Here is a 21283-nt window from a genome sequence, read left to right on the forward strand (position 1 = left end):
GAGTGCACATTATGTTCACTGGATTCTGCTTGTGATAAGCATATAAGTTTAGTGTAAATATGTATCCCTGCATTGTAGGAGTAAACTTCAAGCATTTAGAGGGAGTATGTTTGGATTAGGTACATTTCATAATGAACAAAGTATGGAGGTGTAGTATTGTGAAACTTTAGATTTTGGTAGTTCTTCATTTCGAATCATCTAGTGTGGGCGAAAGGTGCTATACTAGTATTCGCACATAAATGATTCTATTTTGAACTTAAGTTGATTGTGGAATTTGCTAGACTTTCCTCCCTGCAAAATAAGCTGGTAATGTCTCAGAACTTATGAAGTTTGGTACAGTACTATCTATACTCCTGTATTGTGCAAGAAAGGAAGTTAAACAATTTGGGATGAAAGTTCAAGACAGTCAAACAGACTCTTCCTGAATGTTTCGTCTGAATACCAGTAAATGAATTAGATCACAGGCACAGTCAATCTCCTCGATTTCTCAATTTCATATAGGGAATTAGTAGAATGGTCTAATTTGGTATCTGATGTAGCTTATCCTCTCTTCTGGGTGTTTGTCCTGTCTTTTAATGAACAATCCTTGTGATGCGCAAAAAATTTTCTGAAGTGAAGTTTCACAATGAAACAATATGTCACATATAAGGCAGGAATTTTATGTTTTTTCACTGGTTCTTTAACTTACTGAAATAGCATTGCTGGATAAGCCGTTTTACAAGTGATATACAATACAACTACTACCTACTGTTACAGGGGATATGATGCTACAGTCCCATGATGCTCTTGTAACATTCATAAAACTGTATTTTTTTGTGCCCTGTATGTTTACACTAGTAATTTCGCTGCTCATAATATCTGGCTCTCTATGTGTTGCACTAGAATGACTAGATAAATCTGATTTTATTTAAGTAGGTATACTATGTGTTTGATGAAGCAAACATGGCTTTTGTGCTTCCTATTGATGACTATAAGCATGCTCATTACTATTTTCATTATGAATAGTACTAGTTTCGTTCCTCCAAATTATATGGACAGGCAACCTGACATTAATGAAAAGATGAGAGCCATTCTGGTTGATTGGCTGATTGAGGTAATTTTACAAGCATTACTTATTTCTTATAGTCGATAGAAAGTTAACTATAACCAGTGGTGCCACTAACTGTCTGATATTGAACCAAAAGGTCCATTATTAGTTTGAGCTCATGGAGGACACGATATATCTGACAGTCAACCAGATCAACCGCTTCTTAGCAATTAAGCCAGTGGGGAGAAAAAAAGCTCCAGCTAGTAGGTGTCACAGCAATGCTTCTGGCTAGCAAATATGAAGAGGTGTCAGTTCCGGTTGTTGAAGATCTGGTACTGGTATCTGATAGGGCTTATAGTAGGCAAGAAGTTATTAATATGGTAAAAATCTACAGAGTGGTGTTATGGTAATGTACATTCTGCATTGTTGGATCAGATATTTGTATCAACATCTTGCTATCTTTTTCTTCTGGTGATTAGTTTCTGAAACTGATGGTCTTTTTTAATTGTTGGATCTTTAACAGCTCGAACTCCTGTCCTTTTTTATTGAGCTTTGCCTGATTGAGTAAGAAATGTTGAAGTTCCCACCTTGTCTATTAGCAGCAGCATCAGTATTCAGTGCTATGTGCACTATGAGTGGGTGCAAGCATTGTAAGAAGACCTGTGCGTGGCACACTGGTTATTCTCAAGATCGGTTAATGTAAGCACTCTTGTACTTGTCATTTCCTAAATTTACGTCTGAGTAAGCCAACAATTATATATTCATTGTTTATGGTTTGTTTCAGGGACTGTTCAAGACTGATGATTACTTTCCATTTGAACGCTGCATCAGCAAAGCTCACTGGTGTACTGTCCATCGGAAGTACAACACTTCTAGATATGGCTACACAGCAAAATGCGAACAAACTATCTTTCTCTTAGAAACCATTGGGTTCAGTGGGTGGACATACAAATAAGGAAGCCAAATGAATCCACCGTTCTCTTGGGGTCTAGCATTAAGGACTTTAAAGCAACTGAAGTTGTGCCCTCTTCTACTGAAGTTGTGTGAATTTATATTGTAAAATTACATTAAACAATATTATTTCAATATTAATGTGAGTGAAAGATTTATTGTTTACAATTGTCTATTTTATGAGTATTATAGTTCTTTTATTACCTAACAAAAAAAATTAAAGCAGAATATTAGTGGTGGTAGCCCAGCTAAGCTGTGATTAAGACAATGTTTGCCTCAACAGGCTTGTCTGTTGAGGGGGGCAATTTAATGTTCGCCTCAAAAGGCTTGTCTGTTGAGGGGGGCTTTATAAATGCCCGCCTCAACAGGCTTGTCTGTTGAGGGGGGCTTTATAAATGCCCGCCTCAACAGGTGTTAATTTCAGCATCAACAGGCTTGTCTGTTGAGGGGGGCTTTCAAATGCCCGCCTCAACAGATATCTTTTTGAGGCGGGCTAGGCCCGCCTCAACAGATCTCTGACCTGTTGAAGCCCCCTCTGTTGAAGCGGGCCATGTTCGCCTCAACAAGCCCGAAATGCCCCCCTCAACAGGGGTTTTTTCCACTAGTGTTTGGTCATGGTGAACAGGGCCGGAATATTGATGGAATAGCAGGAAGTCAAAGTTCTTTAAACTTTGGCACTTTCGGGAATTCAAGTCACTTGCAGGGCAACATCAACTTCGGTGGACCCACCTTCGTGGGTAGTCACGGGCTGTCCCCGCCCGTCTCCACACCGAGTGGTTTCGGTCCTCCACCTGTCTTTTATCCTTACGGTCCGAGTTTGTCTCAATTGTCTGGAAATTTGGTAACTTCGACATCTAATGTTAAAAATATAGTTACTACTGTTCTTACTACTGTTGAAAATTATTTACCATGGCGTACGCAATTTGAATCTTTTTTGGTTTCTCATGGTCTTTTAGGCTTCATTGATGGTTCTATTACTATGCCGAATATGTTTGTGATTGATACTCAAAACCGTCAAACTATGAATCCCGATTATTATCATTGGTTAAGAATTAATCAAACAATACGTTGTTGGTTATTTGCAACTTTGTCTCAAGATATGCTTGTTGAGGTGCATGAAGTAAAGTTTTCGCATTTGCTTTGGGAGAGACTTCAGTCTCGTTTTATGCATGCTAGTTTGGCCCGTTCTATGGAGTTGAAAACTTTGTTACAACATGTTGCTAAGCAAGAATCTCAGTCTATGGAGTCATATTTGCGTGAAGTAAAAATTCTAGCTGATTCTTTGGCTACGATTAACTCTCCGGTTTCTACTTATGACTTGATTTTGCACACTCTGATGGGTCTTGGTCAAGATTATGATGCCGTGACAAGTCAATTCATACATTTTAATGATCACATTACATTCCCTGATGTTCGTCAGGCATTGTTAAGTCACGAGCAACTTAGTAAAGGTCGTTAGGCTAGGGAACAAGGTTTTGCCACGCATCAGGCATTCTTGGCGAATACTCATTCTGTCTCAAATAGATCAGACAACAACACTTCCTCTAATGCAAGGAATAATTCTGAGGGATCCCGTAGCAACAATGGGGTTCGTGGGGGTGGAAAAGATCGTGGTAAAGGTCGTGGTGTTCGTGGAAAAGGCCGTGGTGGGGGTGCAAACCAAACACAAGCCTAAACACAAAATTCAGGAGGTACAACTTTATGTAATTCTGTTTTGTCAACTGATAGTGTTGTTGTTGCTCTTGCGTCCTGCGATACTAACAATCTATTTGCAGGGAACTCTAGAGGGTGTGTTTGGTCCTAGTCCTACCAATATAGTCTGTCAAATCTGTTTCCATCCAGGTCATTCCGCAATTGCTTGCCCATCTCGTTATTCTCAGAATTCGAATGCCGCACTAGCTAGTCTTCCCACAGGAGAGCATAATGAGACTACTTGGTTTCCTGATTCCGGAGCATCTTCTCACATGACTAACGACCTATGTATGTTATATGACAAGTCTATTTATACTGGTCCTGTTCATGTTGAAGTAGCAAATGGCACTAAAATCCCAATAAAACATGTTGGCAAGGTCACATTAAACTCAAACAGTCGTCCTTTGGTTTTAAACAACGTTTACCATTGTCCCAAAATTAAATTTAATCTAATGTCGGTGCAAAAGTTAGCTAAAGATAACAACTGTACTGTGAGTTTTAATGGTTCTCATGTTTTTGTAAAGGACAACCAGTTGGGGGTGGTGCTTCTCAAAGCTTCTAGTCAAGGCAGTGTCTATCCCATCACCCTCACTAACCAACCTAGGAGATCAGTGGCTTTTGCGTCAATCACAGCTCCAGGTCCTACGTGGCATCGTCGTCTTGGTCATTGTGGTGATAGAGTATTAGGTCCTCTTAAGAGCAATAAGGCAATTGTTTGTGCTAGTAGTAATGTGTTTAATTGTGTTTCATGTTTCTTAGGAAAGTCTCATAGACTACCTTTCCAGGATGTAATACACTCGTTTGATAAACCTTTGCAATTAGTTCATTCGGATTTGTGGCAATCGCCTGTTTTGTCAAACCTTGGTTTTAAATATTATGTTTGCTTTGTTGATGATTTCTCTCGCTATACTTGGATTTATCCTTTAAAACGAAAATCGGATGTGCATGATCGATTTATGGATTTTCAAAAATTAGTTGAGAATTTATTTGACTGCAAAATTAAATATTACCAAAGTGATGGGGGTCGGGAATTTGATAATGCTCCTTTGCTTGATCCTTTTTCGAAAATGTGGAATATCTTTTCGAAAATCTTGCTCAGACACTCAACAACAAAACGGTGTTGCTAAACGAAAGCATCGACATGTAATTGAACTTGCTCGAACGATGCTCATTGAGTCATTGCTTCCCGGTCAATTATGGGTCGATGCTGCGTATACGGCAACATATATAATAAATCGATTGCCTACCCTAGTTTTGCAAGGTGCTTCTCCTTTTGAAAAATTATTTTCAAAGCAACCTGATTATTCGTTTTTACTAGTGTTTGGTTGTGAGTGTTTTCCGAATTTTATTGCGAAACCATCAAATAAGTTAACTCCGAGTTCAGTTCAATGTGTTTTTATTGGGTATGCCCCGGGCTATAAGGGGTATCGTTGCTATGAACCAAAGTCGGGTCGTGTTTATGTGAGTCGGAATATGAAATTCCATGAGTCGGTCTTTCTGTATAGGTCTCTAGTGTCATCGCGTCCTTCGCCGTCGACAAACTCTAGTGATACGGACCCATCCCTCCTCATTTTACCATCAACTTTGTCCCATAGCGTAGCCCAAACTCCGTTTAGCCATCCCATTGCATCACCTGTAGATGATAACCTTGCCTTACCTCACATTGTGGTGGATCAGTCCACGCCACAACCTGACTGTGGCAAGGATGGCCACGCCACAGCCAGGCCGTGGCCCACGCTGCCTTCTCATGAGGCCAGCAGTCCACCGCAGGAAACCCGTGATGCTGCCAGTCCAAACGCAGGTGTCACGTGGCCCAGCCTGCCTGAATCTCTTGACCTGCTTTCCTCTCTCCACCAAAGCCCAATACAACAGGCCCAGTTGGATAGTAGTACCTCACAAAAGCAGCGGGCTCAGCTGGACAGCAATCCAGCGCCTCTTTGCTTTCCCCCTTCCCCTTTGCAGTCCACTCCTTTGGCCCAAACGAATATGGGTCAGCAACACATTCCTATTGACCCACATTCATCATCCCCTCACATCTATGATTCCCCATCCCAAGCCCATCCTTCGCGTGGTATTTTTACAATTCCGTCTGCGAGAAATGTTCATGAAATGAGAACACGTGCTAAAGACGGCATTTATAAACCAAAATCAATATTAAATCTCAGTACAGTTGAAAAAGAAAAGGCACCGACATGTTTTTCTAAAGCTAATAAAATTCCGAAATGGCGTGAAGCCATGGCGGAAGAGATTAATGCAATGCTTGTCAACAAAACTTGGGATTTGGTACCATTTGATGCGTCAAAGAACTTGGTTGGTACAAAATGGATTTATACAATAAAAACCGACAAAGATGGTAATGTGATTAGGCCTAAGGCTCGTCTGGTTGCTCGTGGGTTCGGACAGCAAGAAGGTATAGATTATTCTGAGGCTTTTAGCCCTGTTGTTAAATCAACCACCATTCTGTTGGTTTTGTCTTTAGCTCTTTCCTCAGATTGGGTCATTCGTCAATTAGATGTTAAAAATGCATTCTTTCATGATGATTTAATTGAGGTATACATGAAACAACCTGCAGGTTTTATTCATCCTGATTTTCCTAACCACATTTGTCGTCTTAGGAAAGCAATCTATGGTTTGAAACAGGCTCCTAGAGCTTGGTATCTTCGATTCAGCAATTTTTTGTTACAACAGGGCTTCTTTTGTTGTCAATCAGATAATTCTATGTTCATTTTTCGTCGTGACAAATTAATTGTTTATCTTCTTCTTTATGTCGATGATATCATTGTCACAGGCAACTCGACGCCTTTGATCACCAAATTCATATCTCTTTTGTCTACCGAGTTTGCTATGAAAGATCTAGGTGATCTGCACTACTTCCTAGGAGTGCAGGCGACATGTACTTCCAAAGGTTTATTTTTGTGTCAGAAAAAGTATGTCCATGATTTACTTTTGAAATTTCATTTGCACACTGCTAAACCTGTGTGTACTCCTCTTCCTAGTCGTACCACCCTTTCGATTAACGATGGTGATTTATTATCCGATCCTACTGAGTATCGCAGTATGGTTGGGGCTTTACAGTACTTGGCTATGACCAGACCTGATATTACATATGTTGGGCATTTAATTTCTCAATTTATGCATGCACCCCGCACATCTCACTTGTTGGTGGTTAAGCGTATATACAGGTACTTGCAGGGTACTGCGGACTACGGTCCATGGCTTCGCCCCGCCCCAAACATGTCCATCATGATTGCCTACTCGGATGGGGATTGGGCAGGTTGTCCTTATAGTTATCGTTCGACCACTGGTTATGCGATTTTTCTTTGTGGCAACCTCATTTCCTGGCGCTCGAAGAAGCAACCCACCGTTTCCAAATTGTCCACAGAAGTAGAGTACCGCGCTGTTGCGTACACGGTACAGGATACTCTTTGGATTCGTTCCTTGTTAGCTGAGTTGGGGATCGTCATCCGCGCACCCGTAAAGCTCTTTTGTGATAATGTTTCTGCGTCCTATCTTGCGATCAATCCGGTTCAGCATGATCGTAGCAAACATATCAAAATAGATTATCATTTTGTTCGGGAGCGTGTTGCTCATGGTGATTTATTTGTTCGTTATATCCCTATTGAGTTACAATTCGCTGACATTTTTACGAAAGGTTTGTCAGGTCAGCGTTTTGAGTTTTTAAGGTCCAATCTGCACGTGGTTCCCCCTGCACAGATTGAGGGGGTGTAATAGAGGATACTAAGGGTACACTCCTAATTGTACTATTGTACCATATTATTATATATATGAATCCCAGGAACCCGTATTAGGGTAAGCCGTATCATTATATTCACAGGTCGAATTAGGAATCCGGTGGCACTTTCTATTCGATTTCCTCACCATTCTATTCGATCAATCTCTTAAATCTCCGTTCTTTGTGTTATTGGGTTGGGTCTTTTATAATTATTGTTCAATTTTGATTTCAAGAAAACCCCTAATTTGGTTTTGGATAAGAATTTATATGTGTGTAGGAGCATTTATTAAGTAAGGATTTCTTGATGCAGACTGCCTCCATTAAAGCGGAAGAGGGAGAAGCTGAAGCAGTAGGTCGAAGTGTTAACTCTTGAGGAGAGAGAATGCCTTAAATGAGGAGCTTGAGAGCTTGTTCAGTTACTTAATGAGGTTTTACGTAGCGGCATAGGTTTAGAGTTGTGCCTTGGTAGTGTTTCTTCGAGTAACACTATGAATGCGACGATTGCGCTGTTGTTGGAGGAGAAGAGGTGCTCGTACTCTAAGTTGGCGGGAGAGATATACGAGAAGGTGAAGGAGACAGAAAATATTACGATTGCAAATTTGAAGAGCAGTATGTTGTTTGCTGGGCAGAGAGTTGCCTATGAGTTCCGATTGCCGATGCCGATGTTTCGGAGGATGAGACTGGATCTTGCCTTTGGTGCTGGGTGGAGAGGTTTCTACAACTTTCTTCCATATTTACTTAGGTTTTTGAAATACAAACTTTTATATAAGGCGGTCTTATACAAAAGACCACATTGGTGTCATATAAGTTAAGCAATGGAACCAATTAGTTAAACACTTGAACTAATTAGTTAAGCACTTAAAACGATTAGTTAAGCAAGAGAATTAATCAGTTAAGCAATTGAATCAATTAATTAAGCAATGTAATCAATTAGTTAAGAAATGGAACCAATTAGTTAAGCAACCAAAGTGGTCTTTCCGGTAAGGCGGTCTTACACAAAAGTTGCCGTTTTTGAAATACTTTTTCGTTTTGTATCGATACACTAATTGTGTTTTTGCTATTATTTGGGAGGCTTAGTTTGTTTCTCTTGGTTTATTTATTTTGATAAGAAATGGTTATATTTCAAAATAAAATATACTCTTTCAATCAGGTTAGTTTTTTAATGGGTGATCTTAAAGGATTTGAATCATGCATCATTTATTTGATATATGTACTTTCTGGCTATATAGGATTGGATTAGAAACGATTATTAAACTATCCTCAATTTCAGGTTTTTAATGGATACTTGAATTGTATTGATGTATTGTTCCGGAGCATATTGTTGTTTATTATCATTTTTTGGTAAAATTTCTAGTAGAATCTAGAGATCCATTGTGGATCGAGGTAATAACAGTGGTACGACTTGTTGTATAGATAATGTCAATAAAGTCGGTAGATTTTGACTTGCTGCTATAACATATGTGCGTATAGAGCATGTCACTAATGTCTGTAGTTGTTGACTTTCTGCTATAACATCTGCTGCGATGACCACTTGGAAACAACATAATTCATTTTTTTCATGAACCAAGTGAAAGTTTATGATGTATTTTAACTCAGCAGATGTAAAACTCTTTCTTGATTGGTTTATCTTCATATTTCTGAACTCAGCATTGTTGGAAAAATCTCATTGATTTGTTGTTCTCTCAAATCCAATACTATGTGGCGCCTTCTAATCTTCTTCTCTTTCACATCCATCGCTTCATAATGATTGTTGATGTCCTCCTCCTTTAGCTCTACCTCTCTGTATTTCTCAGCCATTTGTTTCTCTATCGATTCAACACCTTGAAGGGCCTCATTCAATTTCTTCCCTTTCATCTCAACCACCTTAGACTACTCATTGACATGTATTTCCTTCAACTCCAAATTCCGGCAACGTTTATCGATGTGCTTGATATGTGCGTTTTATATAGAGTTTTTACCCCCATCCCTTAGTACTTTTCTGTGTTAAATGAGCTCTTAGGAGCCATTTTGAGTACTAATCTGTGTTATTGAGTGTGCCTTGAGTTTCAGGATCGATTGATGCGAAATTGGCCTTTTTAGGCTCGTTTCATGATGATAAGGGCCACTACACGATTCCCGAGAAAGTTCGGATAATCATGGTCGACCCTTGGGAGCCGAGGATGTATATGATTGAGCCCCAAGAGTTAGACTTGGTGCTATAAGTGAAGAATGGTGCATTTGGCTGATCGCCCTACGATGGGTGGGCAAATGGAGATAATCGGGCGAGTAAAAAGGAACATTAATTACTTCAGCACGCGCCCGATTGGGCGGACTTCGCCCGGTGCCCATCGGGCGCCCATCCTGCAGCCACTGTGAAGCTTTTCTCATCCGCCCGATCGGGCGAAATTTCGCCCGATCAACTTGATTGCGAGCCAAAAGCCCGATCGGGCGAGCGTCTACCCGATCGGGCGACGACAACCTCCAGCGTGTTTTACTTAGTTATTTTTCGGGTTTTGGTTTTGTTTTGGGTAAGACTATAAATATAGCCCTTAGTTATTTGTTTGGGGCATCTTATTTTCAGCACCTTATTCTCTAGTATTAAACACTTAGTTTATTTTAGCTTGTTTTTATTCTCTCAAATTATCAACACTTAGTTTTTATTTTCAATTTAAAGTTCCAACCTTTGAGTTCTTTCCTTGTTCTTCATTTAGGTATTATTTTGGTTCTCAACTTTATTAATTAATTTCAATTCATTCCCTTGTTTGATTAATTGCTTTAAATCATGTTTCTACTTAATATTATTATTTTGCTTATTTCAATTATGCTTGAGTAGTTTATTATTCTAGGGTTTGGGAATCCATGAACTATTTTGAAGGGATGATTAAATATTGTTGATTGTTGGTATTAGTTGTTAATTCCTATCGATTTCTTCCATTTACTTTGCGATTAGATTTGCGCAAGTCTAATTGTGTTAGTCTGGCAATATCAAGTTAAGATTCGAGAGATGCAATTTGATGTTTAGGCTTGTGTCAATAGGTAAAATTGGGATTAATACATAGCGAGAGCCTGTTAATTCTAAGTCTATGATTAGTATCGATTCGAGAGAGCATGCTAATCTAATTAACTATTTTATTGATTATTAATATTGTTTATCATCCTGGATTGTTGTTCATTGGTGACCTATGCCCTAGACCTCTTAATATCTAATTTATTCCTCTTTTATTATTGTCGTGGATTTAATATACAAATCAACCAACTTTCTTGTTACCGAATAGTCTAGAACTTAGTTTTAGTAATAGAAAGAACGCTTGTTTCCCTGCGGATACGATCCCTACTTCCCTTACTATCTTGTTATTGGACTTAGGTTTATCTTTGATTAGGTGATACCACTTTAGCCTGTCAAAATTTGGCACCGTTGCCGGGAAAACGGTTTTATTTTCTGTTATTAATTGTTTGTTCTAGATTATTGTTATATCTCAAGGGTCTCCCGTTCCTTGAGACCAGATCTCACAGTTGTTTGTTAGTTTTGTGTGTCTATGCCTAGGACTGTAGATACTAGTGATCTTACTCCATTTGATCCCGAAACCGAACGGACTTTCCGTAGACGACGCAGATTTATTGAACAGTTGGGAGATTATTCTGACTCTGAATCTGATCATATTATTGGAAATCTTTTGAACTCAGATACCGATACAGTTTCAGAGATGGGTGATGAAACAGTTGAACTGAGGCTTACGGACTGTTCTAAGCCAAGTCTTTATGTGCTACCTAAGGCAATCATGCCTTCTATTGCAGCTGAGAGTTTCAAGATTGAGCCTGCATTGATAAATATGATTGAGAGGCACCAGTTCGATGGGGAAAAAAGTGAAGACCCTAATCTTCATATTCAGTCCTTCATCCAATATTGCTCTACCGTCAAGCAGAAGAATGTGACTCTATAACAAACTATGGAGATGCTTTTCCCATTTTCTGAGTGGAAAAGCAAAGTTGTGGATCAATGGGTTAAATCGAACGGCAATGAAAATTACTAACTAGGAGTCTTTGGCCCTTGCATTCTATGTGAAATACTTCCCACCTGAGAAGACAGCTCGTGATGACAGTTTGTTAGAGGTCTGGGAAAGGTTCAAGGATTTGCAGAGAGAGTGCCCACACCATGGTCTGCAACCGTGGTTCTTGATTCAACAATTCTATAATGGTTTGGGTAATGATTCTAGACTTATTTTGGATTCTGCTGCTAGTGGGAGATTCATGCAACTTGCTGTGACTAGAGCTATGGAGGTGATTGAGGAGATGGCCATTCACAATGCCCGGTATGGGAATCCTAGGGGTCTATCTAACAAGGGTGGTAAGCAATAATTCACAATGCAAATTTGTAAAATTTAACCATGTTAAGCAATAATAGATCATGCAATTAATAAGAGGCTCGTGATACCACTGATATGTTATGATACATATGAACAACATAAATCATGCGGAAAACCTTAATGCCAGGAATTATATTAATTGCACATAATCATATAATTAGTCTAGGATCCCTAGCTGCGCCCGAACCGAACAAGAACAAGTCTTTAGGACTCCAAGTGTCGTCCCGCCGTAGAAAGTCCACAGCACGTCCGGATCCGCCTTAAGATTGACCAACTAGAATCGCCCTTAAGGTACTTAGAATTTTCGGCTAATAGGGCAACAATATGACTGAAATTTTTCTCTCAAAATGTCACTCTGAATACTTGAAAACTCGTCCATAAATTGTGAACCTAGACACATATTAATAGGGCTATGGAAAAGGATTTAGAATCCTATTAGGATACTAATTAGTTTAATTAGAATTTCATTATAACTCTTTTAAACTAATTCTATCTATTAGGATTAGGAATTAATCATGGAACGAATTCTATTAGCTTTAGGATTCGTATCGAACACAAACGTTGCACGAGCACGAGCACCGCACAACCCGCGCAAGCCTTGCGGCCCACACGAGCAGGCGCAGCTCGCAGCCCACGAGCGTTAGCCCACCCGCGCGCGCGCCATGGCCTTGCTTCTGTTTCCGATAATATTTTCCGATACGTACCATGTTTCTGTTTCCGATAATATTTTCCGATACGTACCATGTTTCTGTTTCCGGCAACATCTACGACTTGGATAATATTTATACTTCCGATACGATCCATATTTCCGTTTTCGACAATATCATCGTTTCTGGAGTATTCATTGTTTGCCTTTGACGATCTCAGCTCCCACTGAAACCAAGATCCGTCGATTTCGAATATCCATAGATGGAGTATTTAATGACATTAAATACTTGATCCTTGTACGTACTATTTGTGTGACCCTACGGGTTCAGTCAAGAGTAAGCTATGGATTAATATCATTAATTCCACTTGAACTGAAGCGGCCGCTAGCTAGGCATTCAGCTCACTTGATCTCACTGAATTTATTAACTTGTTAATTAATACTGAACCGCATTTATTAGACTTATACACAAATGCATACTTGGACCAAGTGAATTATTTCCTTCAGTCTCCCACTTGTCCTTAGGGACAAGTGTGCATTTCCTAATTCCTTTGTCGCTCGATGCTTGCTCTTGAACATAAGGTAAGAGTTGTCATCTTTATTATATCCAGAGGTGTTTCTCGGTTTCAGAGTTTAACTGATCAAATAAATAGATAATCTTAGCCTATGATTCATCTGAGCACGGCCATGCATTTTACAGTTTCTAGCTCTCCGAGTGGCCTTGTACAACTTTCAGCATCTCATCCCGATTTATGGGAGGACAATCCCAATCTTGCAATCTTGAGATTAGACTTCGTTTGATAGGTGATTACCTGAGCGTTGCCTTTATAGCCTCCTTTTACGGTGCGACGGTTGACAACGTCAAAGTAAGCAGTTCTCAAACAAGTAATCTCAAATCACTCAGGTATTGAGGATTAGTGTCTAATAATTTTAATGAAATTTACTTATGACAGATTTTCATCTCTTATAGTAAAGTTTCATATGTCTGTCCGATACTAGTCTTCCCAAAGTAAGTATCTCTACAAATTATTACGACATTGCCATGTCCACATAGTTCAAGGAACAGAACTACTAGTCATCTTGCATTCTAGTCATCTAACGCTTTCTATGCGTCCATTTTTATAGAAAACTCCAACCAGGGACCATTTTCAACTTTTAACATTCAAGTTCACTTGATAGACATTTCTTAGTCACAGGACTGGTCCTGACAGTCTATCTTGAATATTTCGTCAAATTGAAGGGACTCATCATTTAATAAACCACAAATTAAATGGAAAAATGAATTCTATTCATTTATGTGAATGATTAACCAATAATGTTTTAAAAAGTATTAAACTCTAAAACTTTAAAACATTAAGCAAGGACATCAAAGCCATTCTCCAATATTCTTGATTCCCATAGTTGTAGTGTGCGAGTTGTGCTTCGCCTGCGGCAGAGGTTTAGTTAATGGATCTGAGATGTTGTCATCAGATCCAATCTTGCTTATCTCGACTTCTTTTCTTTCAACGAAACTCTCGTAGAAGGTGAAATCTACGAAGTACATGCTTGACTCTCTGGTGGTGTCTAGGCTCCTTTGCCTGTGCAATAGCTCCATTATTATCACAATACAGAGCTATTGGTCCTTTAATGGAGGGGACTACACCAAGTTCACCTATGAACTTCCTTAGCCATATAGCTTCCTTTGCTGCTTCATGTGCAGCAATGTACTCCGCTTCAGTTGTAGAATCCGCAATGGTGCTTTGCTTAGCACTTTTCCAGCTTACTGCACCTCCGTTAAGGCAGAAGACAAACCCAGACTGTGATCTAAAATCATCTTTGTCGGTTTGGAAACTTGCGTCCGTATAGCCTTTAACAATTAATTCATCATCTCCACCATAGACCAGGAAATCATCTTTGTGCCTTTTCAAGTACTTCAGAATATTCTTGGCAGCAGTCCAATGTGCCTCTCCTGGGTCTGACTGGTATCTGCTGGTAGCAATGAGTGCGTACGCAACATCCGGGCGTGTACATATCATAGCATACATTATTGAACCAATCAATGATGCATATGGAATCCCACTCATTCGTCTACTCTCATCAAGTGTTTTTGGGCACTGAGTCTTGCTTAGTGTCATTCCATGAGACATGGGTAGGTAGCCTCGCTTGGAGTCTGCCATTTTGAACCTTTTAAGCACCTTATTGATATAAGTTCTTTGACCAAGTCCAATCATCTTCTTAGATCTATCTCTGTAAATCTTGATGCCCAGTATGTATTGTGCTTCTCCTAGATCCTTCATCGAAAAACATTTCTCAAGCCAAATCTTGACAGAGTTCAACATAGGAATGTCATTTCCGTAAGTAATATGTCGTCGACATATAATACTAGAAAAGCAATTTTGCTACCACTGACCTTCTTGTATACACAAGATTCGTCTGCGTTCTTGATGAAATCAAAGTCACTGACTGCTTCATCAAAACGTATATTACAGCTCCTTGATGCCTGCTTCAATCCGTCGATTGATTTCTTAAGCTTGCATACCTTTTTAGCATTCTTTGGATCCTCAAAACCCTCAGGCTGTGTCATAAACACAGTTTTTGTTAAAACGCCATTTAAGAAAGAGGTTTTGACATCCATCTGCCATATTTCGTAATCGTAATATGCAGCGATTGCTAACATTATCCGAATAGACTTTAGCATTGTAACTGGTGAAAAGCTTTCATCGTAATCCACACCGTGGACTTGCATGTAACCTTTTGCAACCAATCAAGCTTTGAAAACTTCAAGTTTCCCATCCTTGTACTTTTTCAGTTTGAAAACCCATTTGCTTCCTATGGCTTGGTAGCCATCTGGCAAATCAACCAAATCCCAAACTTGGTTTTCAGACATGGAGTCTAATTCAGATTGTATGGCTTCATGCCATTGCTTGGAGCTAGGGCTCGTCATAGCTTGGTTGTAAGTCGCAGGTTCATCACTTTCAAGTAATAGAACGTCATAGCTCTCGTTCGTCAAAATACCTAAGTACCTTTCCGGTTGAGATCTATATCTCTGCGGTCTACGCGGGGTTACATTTCTAGATGGTCCTTGATCCTCACAAGATACTTTTAAAGATCTCTGAGTTTCATCCTGAATGTCATCTTGAGCATTCTCTAGATTTTGTTGTTCGACTCGAATTTCTTCGAGGTCTACTTTTCTCCCACTTGTCATGTTGGAAATGTGATCCTTTTTCAAGCAACAAACACCTTGTTCTCAGATGTATTGTAGAAGTAATACCCCTTTGTTTCCTTTGGGTAGCCCACAAGGATACATTTGTCAGATTTTAGATGAAGTTTGTCTGAAATTAATCGTTTGACGTATACTTCACATCCCCAAATCTTAAGAAAAGACACTTTTGGAGGCTTTCCAAACCATAGCTCATATGGAGTCTTTTCAACAGCTTTAGACGGAGCTCTATTTATAGTGAGTGCAGATGTATTTAGTGCATGTCCCCAAAATTCTATTGGAAGTTCGGCCTGACCCATCATAGATCTAACCATGTCTAGCAAGGTTCTGTTCCTCCGTTCCGACACACCGTTCCATTGTGGTGTTCCAGGAGGAGTCAATTCTGTTAGAATTCCACATTCTTTTAGATGGTCATCAAATTCATAGCTCAGATATTCACCGCCTCTGTCAGACCGCAGTGCCTTAATCTTCTTGCCTAATTGATTCTCTACTTCACTCTGAAATTCCTTGAATTTGTCAAAGGATTCAGACTTATGCTTCATTAGGTAGACATAACCATATCTACTTAAGTCATCAGTGAAAGTGATAAAGTAGCTGAAACCACCTCTAGCAGTTGTACTCATTGGTCCACATACATCTGTATGGATTAAACCCAATAGTTCAGTTGCTTTTTCTCCAACTTTAGAGAAAGGTTGCTTTGTCATTTTGCCAAGTAAACATGATTCACACTTACCATAATCCTCTAAGTCAAATGGTTCTAGAATTCCTTCCTTTTGAAGTCTTTCTATGTGTTTCAAGTTAATATGGCCTAATCGACAATGCCACGGATAGGTGAGATCTGAATCATTCTTTTTGGCCTTTTTTGTATTTATGTTATAAACTTGTTTGTCGTGATCGAATAAATAAAGTCCATTGACTAATCTAGCAGATCCATAAAACATCTCTTTAAAATAAAACGAACAACTATTGTCTTTTATTAAAAAGGAAAATCCCTTAGCATCTAAGCAAGAAACAAAAATGATGTTTTTAGTAAGACTTGGAACATGGAAACAGTCTTCCAGTTCCAAAACTAGCCCAGAGGGCAACGACAAATAATAAGTTCCTACAGCTAATGCAGCAATCCTTGCTCCATTTCCCACTCGTAGGTCGACTTCACCCTTGCTTAACCTTCTACTTCTTCTTAGTCCCTGTGAATTGGAACATAAGTGTGAGCCGCAATCTGTATCTAATACCCAAGAAGTTGAATTAGCAAGTATACAGTCTATAACGAAAATATCTGAAGATGGAACGACTGTTCCGTTCTTCTTAACTTCCTTTAGCTTTGGACATTCTCTTTTGTAATGGCCTATTCCATCACAATAAAGACAGCTTGATGTGGACTTGTCCTGCTTTGATTTAGCATTGCCCTTGGACTTTCCACCTTTCTTGAAGGGTCTCCCTTTTGCCTTGAGTAAATCTTTGGCTTCACAGTCGAGTATTATCTCAGCCTTTCTGACAAGGTGAACAAATTCTGCAACTGTTTCTTCTCTTGGTTCACTTAGGTATAGTTTCTTGAAGCGACCAAATCCACTGTGCAGTGAATTGAGCAAGATAGAGACCGCCATCCTTTCGCTTATTGGTGTTCCTAGCAGACTTAGGCGATCAAAGTATGAAAGCATAAGCTCCACATGGAACCTTAGTGGGACGCCTACCCTTTGTTTAGTGCGAAGGAGTTGAACATGTGTTTCTTGGACCTCCATCCTATAACACCTGTTAGGAGAACTAACCTTTAGACCAGACATTGATTCAATCAACTCATGGACGTTTAGGTCCCTGTCCTCCATGCTTCCACGACAGATATCCCTCAGATTCTTGATGAGCGTAAAAGGTTCGTAAGCTACAAACCTTCTAGCCCATTCATCAAGGATATTGTTCAGCATGAGACTCATAACCTTTTTGAGATCCGCATCCCAGGCGGAAAATCTTTCAGGGGTCATGTCTCTGGCATAGTAGCTTGGCATGGGATGTAACAGTACATACTCAAGTCCATTGAGTCTGACTATTTCAACTAGCTTAGCTTCCCATTCAAGAAAATTCGTTAGGTTCAGCTTGACCATAAGCTCAGAACCCATGATGATGTTTTGATTGTTGTTTGCCATAGTAAAACTACATTAGAAAAAGAATAAACAAATAAATAATCATTCACAGTTTCTCTTAATAAACTCAAATTCTAGCATGCATGCATAATTTAATGTTTATTAAGCATTTTTTCGAGTTATGTGTTCCGGCAGGTGAGAATAAAAATGATTCCAAGACCCTAAAACCATTGAAGAATTAAGCACTTTATTTATTTAGACTCAATTCTAAAATCTTTTAGGTAAGCAAAATCCTTTTGCTAATAGTCTAGAAACTACTCTTGGTTGATAGGTACGTCTAAGAACTTATTAGGTAAACCTATCGAATTTGCCACGACATAAAAGGACTCCTTACTTATATCGTTGAGTTTCACCAAAACTAACATGTACTCACAATTATTTGTGTACCTTACCCCTTTAGAATCAATAAGTAACACCTCGCTATGGCGGAAAACTATTACTAAGATTGATGTAAAGGTTATCCAAGTAAGTGTTATTTTGGCATGGCACCTTTTAACTCAATTTTTAAGTTTGGAACTTAAGGCTCTTACTATGTTGGTTAGATTTTAAGTGAACTAAAATCCTTAATCGTGCAACATAATCAAGCCATAATCTCATGCATAATTAAGACATATTTAAGAGCAATAAATAACTTAAAGCATGCATAAGATAAATGTGATCTAGTATGGCCCGACTTCATCTTGAAGCTTCAACTTCAAAGTCCGTCTTGAAAATGGATTGGAAACTCCGTCTTGAATTTTGATATGCATGTTTTATATAGTATTTTTACCCCCGTCCCTTAGTACTTTTATGTGTCAAACGTGCTCTTAGGAGCCGTTTCTAGTACTAATGTGTGTTATTGAGTGTGCCTTGAGTTTCAGGTTTGATTATGAGAAATTGGTCTTTTTAGACCCGTTTCACGTTGATCTAGGCCACTATATGAGCCCGAGGAAGTTCGGGACCTTCATCGTCGACTTTCGGGAGCCTTGGATGCTTATGGTTGAACCCCGGGAGTTAGACTCGGTGATATGGGCGAGCTACATTGAAGATTGCAAATCGCCCTGGAAGCTGAGGGCGAAATGCAACCATCGGGCGGAATTATAAGCAATCTGGATTCGTCAATGCGCGCCCGATCGGGCGCAGCTCGCCCGATCCGGATCGGGCGGTCATCTTGGAGCCTGTATGGAGAGTTCGCAAACCGCCCGATCGGGCGGATTTTAGCCCGATCGGGCCGACTATCGAGTGGATCGCCCGATCGGGCGAAGCGACGCCCGATCGGGCGACGCCAACCTCCAGCAGTTTTTCGCGCATTTGTTTTCCGTTTTTTAGGCTTTATTTTGGTAAACTATATAAACAAGCTTTAGTTATTTTAGTTTGACACTTTTATTTTCTAGGATTGAAGCTTAGTATTATTTCCCTTAGCCTAATTTTCTCTCTAGTTTATGCAAAAACACTTAGTTTAATTCTCAATAAAAATTCAAGCTTTCACTTTCCTTTGTTCTTCAAATAGGTATTAATTGTTATTTCAATTCATTGTCTTGCTTTAATAATGCTTTCAATTATGACTATTGCTTTGTTTATTGTCAACATGCTTGAGTAGTTTAATTTCTAGGGTTGGGGATCCATGAATAATATGAAGGGATGATTGAATGATTATGAATGTTGGCATTGTAATTATTCCTATTGATTGGTTTATTTCACTATACAATTAGATTTGCGCAGGTTTAATTGTGGTAGTTATGCAATATCAAATTAAGATTCGAGAGATGCAATTTGATATTTAGGCTTGTGTCAATAGGTAGAATTAGAGTTAATACGTAGCGAGAGCCCGTTAATTCTAAGTCTATGATTAGTATCGACTTGAGAGAGCATGCTAATCTAATTAATTACTTTGTTGATTATCGTGATTGTTCAATGTCCTGGATTATTATTTGTTGGCGAACCTATACCCTAGATTCCTTAATATATTGATTCATTCTTGTTTAATATTCGTTCGTAGTCTTAGCATACAAACCATCAACCAACTTTTGTTCACAATAGTCTAGATTAATTAATTGATAGTAGAAAGAACGCCTGTTTCCCTGTGGATTCGATCCCGACTTCCCTTGCTACCTAGCTAGTGGACCTTAGGTTATTTTTGATTAGGTGATACGACTTTAGCCTGTCAAATTTTGGCGCCGTTGCCGGGGACACGGTTTTATTTTCTGTTGTTGATTGCTTATCCTAGATTATTGTTTGTTACTACTCAAGGAACTCACGTTCCTTTAGACCGGATCTCACATTGTTTTGTAGTCTTTGTCTATGCCCAGGACCGTAGGTACTAGTAATCTTACTCCATTCGATCCTGAGCCCGAAAGAACCTTTCGTAGACGAAGAACTTTCATTGCACAGTGTGGGAATTACTCTGATTCTGAACATAATATTGGCGATCTTTTTCCTTCAGATACAGATTCAGTCTCAGAGATAGAGATGGGTGACGAAAATATGATACCGCCACCTACCCCATGGCTTACGGACTATTCTAAGCCAAGTCTGTCCGTGCTACCAAAGGCGATCATGCCTTCCATTGCAGCTGAGACCTTCAAGATTGAGCCTGCATTGATTAACATGATCGAGAGACGCCAGTACGGTGGGGAACCAGGTGAAGATCTGAATCTTCACATTCAGTCCTTTATCCAATATTGTTCCACCATCAAGCAAAAGGGATTGACTCCGGAGCAGACTATGGAGATACTTTTCCCGTTCTCTTTGAGTGGGAAAGCTAAACTGTGGATTAATGGGTTGAATCGGGCGGCTTTGAAAATCAATAATTGGGAATCCTTGGCTCTTGCTTTTTATGTTAAATATTTTCCACCTGAGAAAACGGCTCGTCTGAGGGGTCAGATATTAGGTATCTCACAACAAGCGGATGAGAGTTTGTTCGAGGTCTGGGAGACATTCAAGGATTTGCAAAGAGAGTGCCCGCACCATGGTTTGGAAGATTGGTTCTTGATTCAGCAGTTTTATAATGGTCTGGGCAATGAGTCTAGATGTTTGTTGGATTCAGCTGCCAGTGGGAGGTTCATTCAACTTGAGGTGCCTAGAGCTATGGAGGTGATTGAGGAGATAGCCATTCACAATGCCCAGTATGGAAATCCTAGAGGTCTATCTAATAGGGGTGGTAAGCATGATTTAAATTCTATTGAACAATTAACTGCCCAATTAACTGCTTTACACTATAAGTTTGATAATATGCAAGCAGCCAATACTCAATCTGCCCAACCTGCTAGTGTAGCTGCTATGAGTGCCCAACCTGCACCTGTTTGTGAAAGTTGTGGAATGTCTGGTCATTATGCACCGGAATGTAGGAGCTCTGTTGAACAATGTCACGCATTTCAATCCTACAAACAAAATAACCCGTTCTCCAACTCTTACAATGAGGGCTACAAAAATAATCCTCTACTATCCTACAGGAGCAACAATATCCGGAACCCTCACCAAGTCCAACATCCACCACAACAACCATACCAACCCTACCAACCACGGAACAACTACAACCAACAGTCTAGTGGACCACTTGGGTTCCCTAGACAACACAC

The 21283-nt window shown here is 39.6% G+C and overlaps 1 non-coding gene across 1 annotated transcript; it reads right to left on the reverse strand.

Moving 5' to 3' along the window:
• Positions 1 to 20573: 20573 nt before the first annotated feature.
• On the reverse strand, positions 20574 to 20680 carry LOC130471002 (small nucleolar RNA R71). The gene has a single exon (XR_008931705.1). It is a non-coding gene; the product is annotated as a small nucleolar RNA R71 (small nucleolar RNA).
• Between the last annotated feature and the right edge of the window lie 603 nt (positions 20681 to 21283).

The sequence above is a fragment of the Spinacia oleracea genome, chromosome 3 (genome assembly GCF_020520425.1).
Source record: "Spinacia oleracea cultivar Varoflay chromosome 3, BTI_SOV_V1, whole genome shotgun sequence".
NCBI classification, from domain to species: domain Eukaryota; kingdom Viridiplantae; phylum Streptophyta; class Magnoliopsida; order Caryophyllales; family Amaranthaceae; genus Spinacia; species Spinacia oleracea.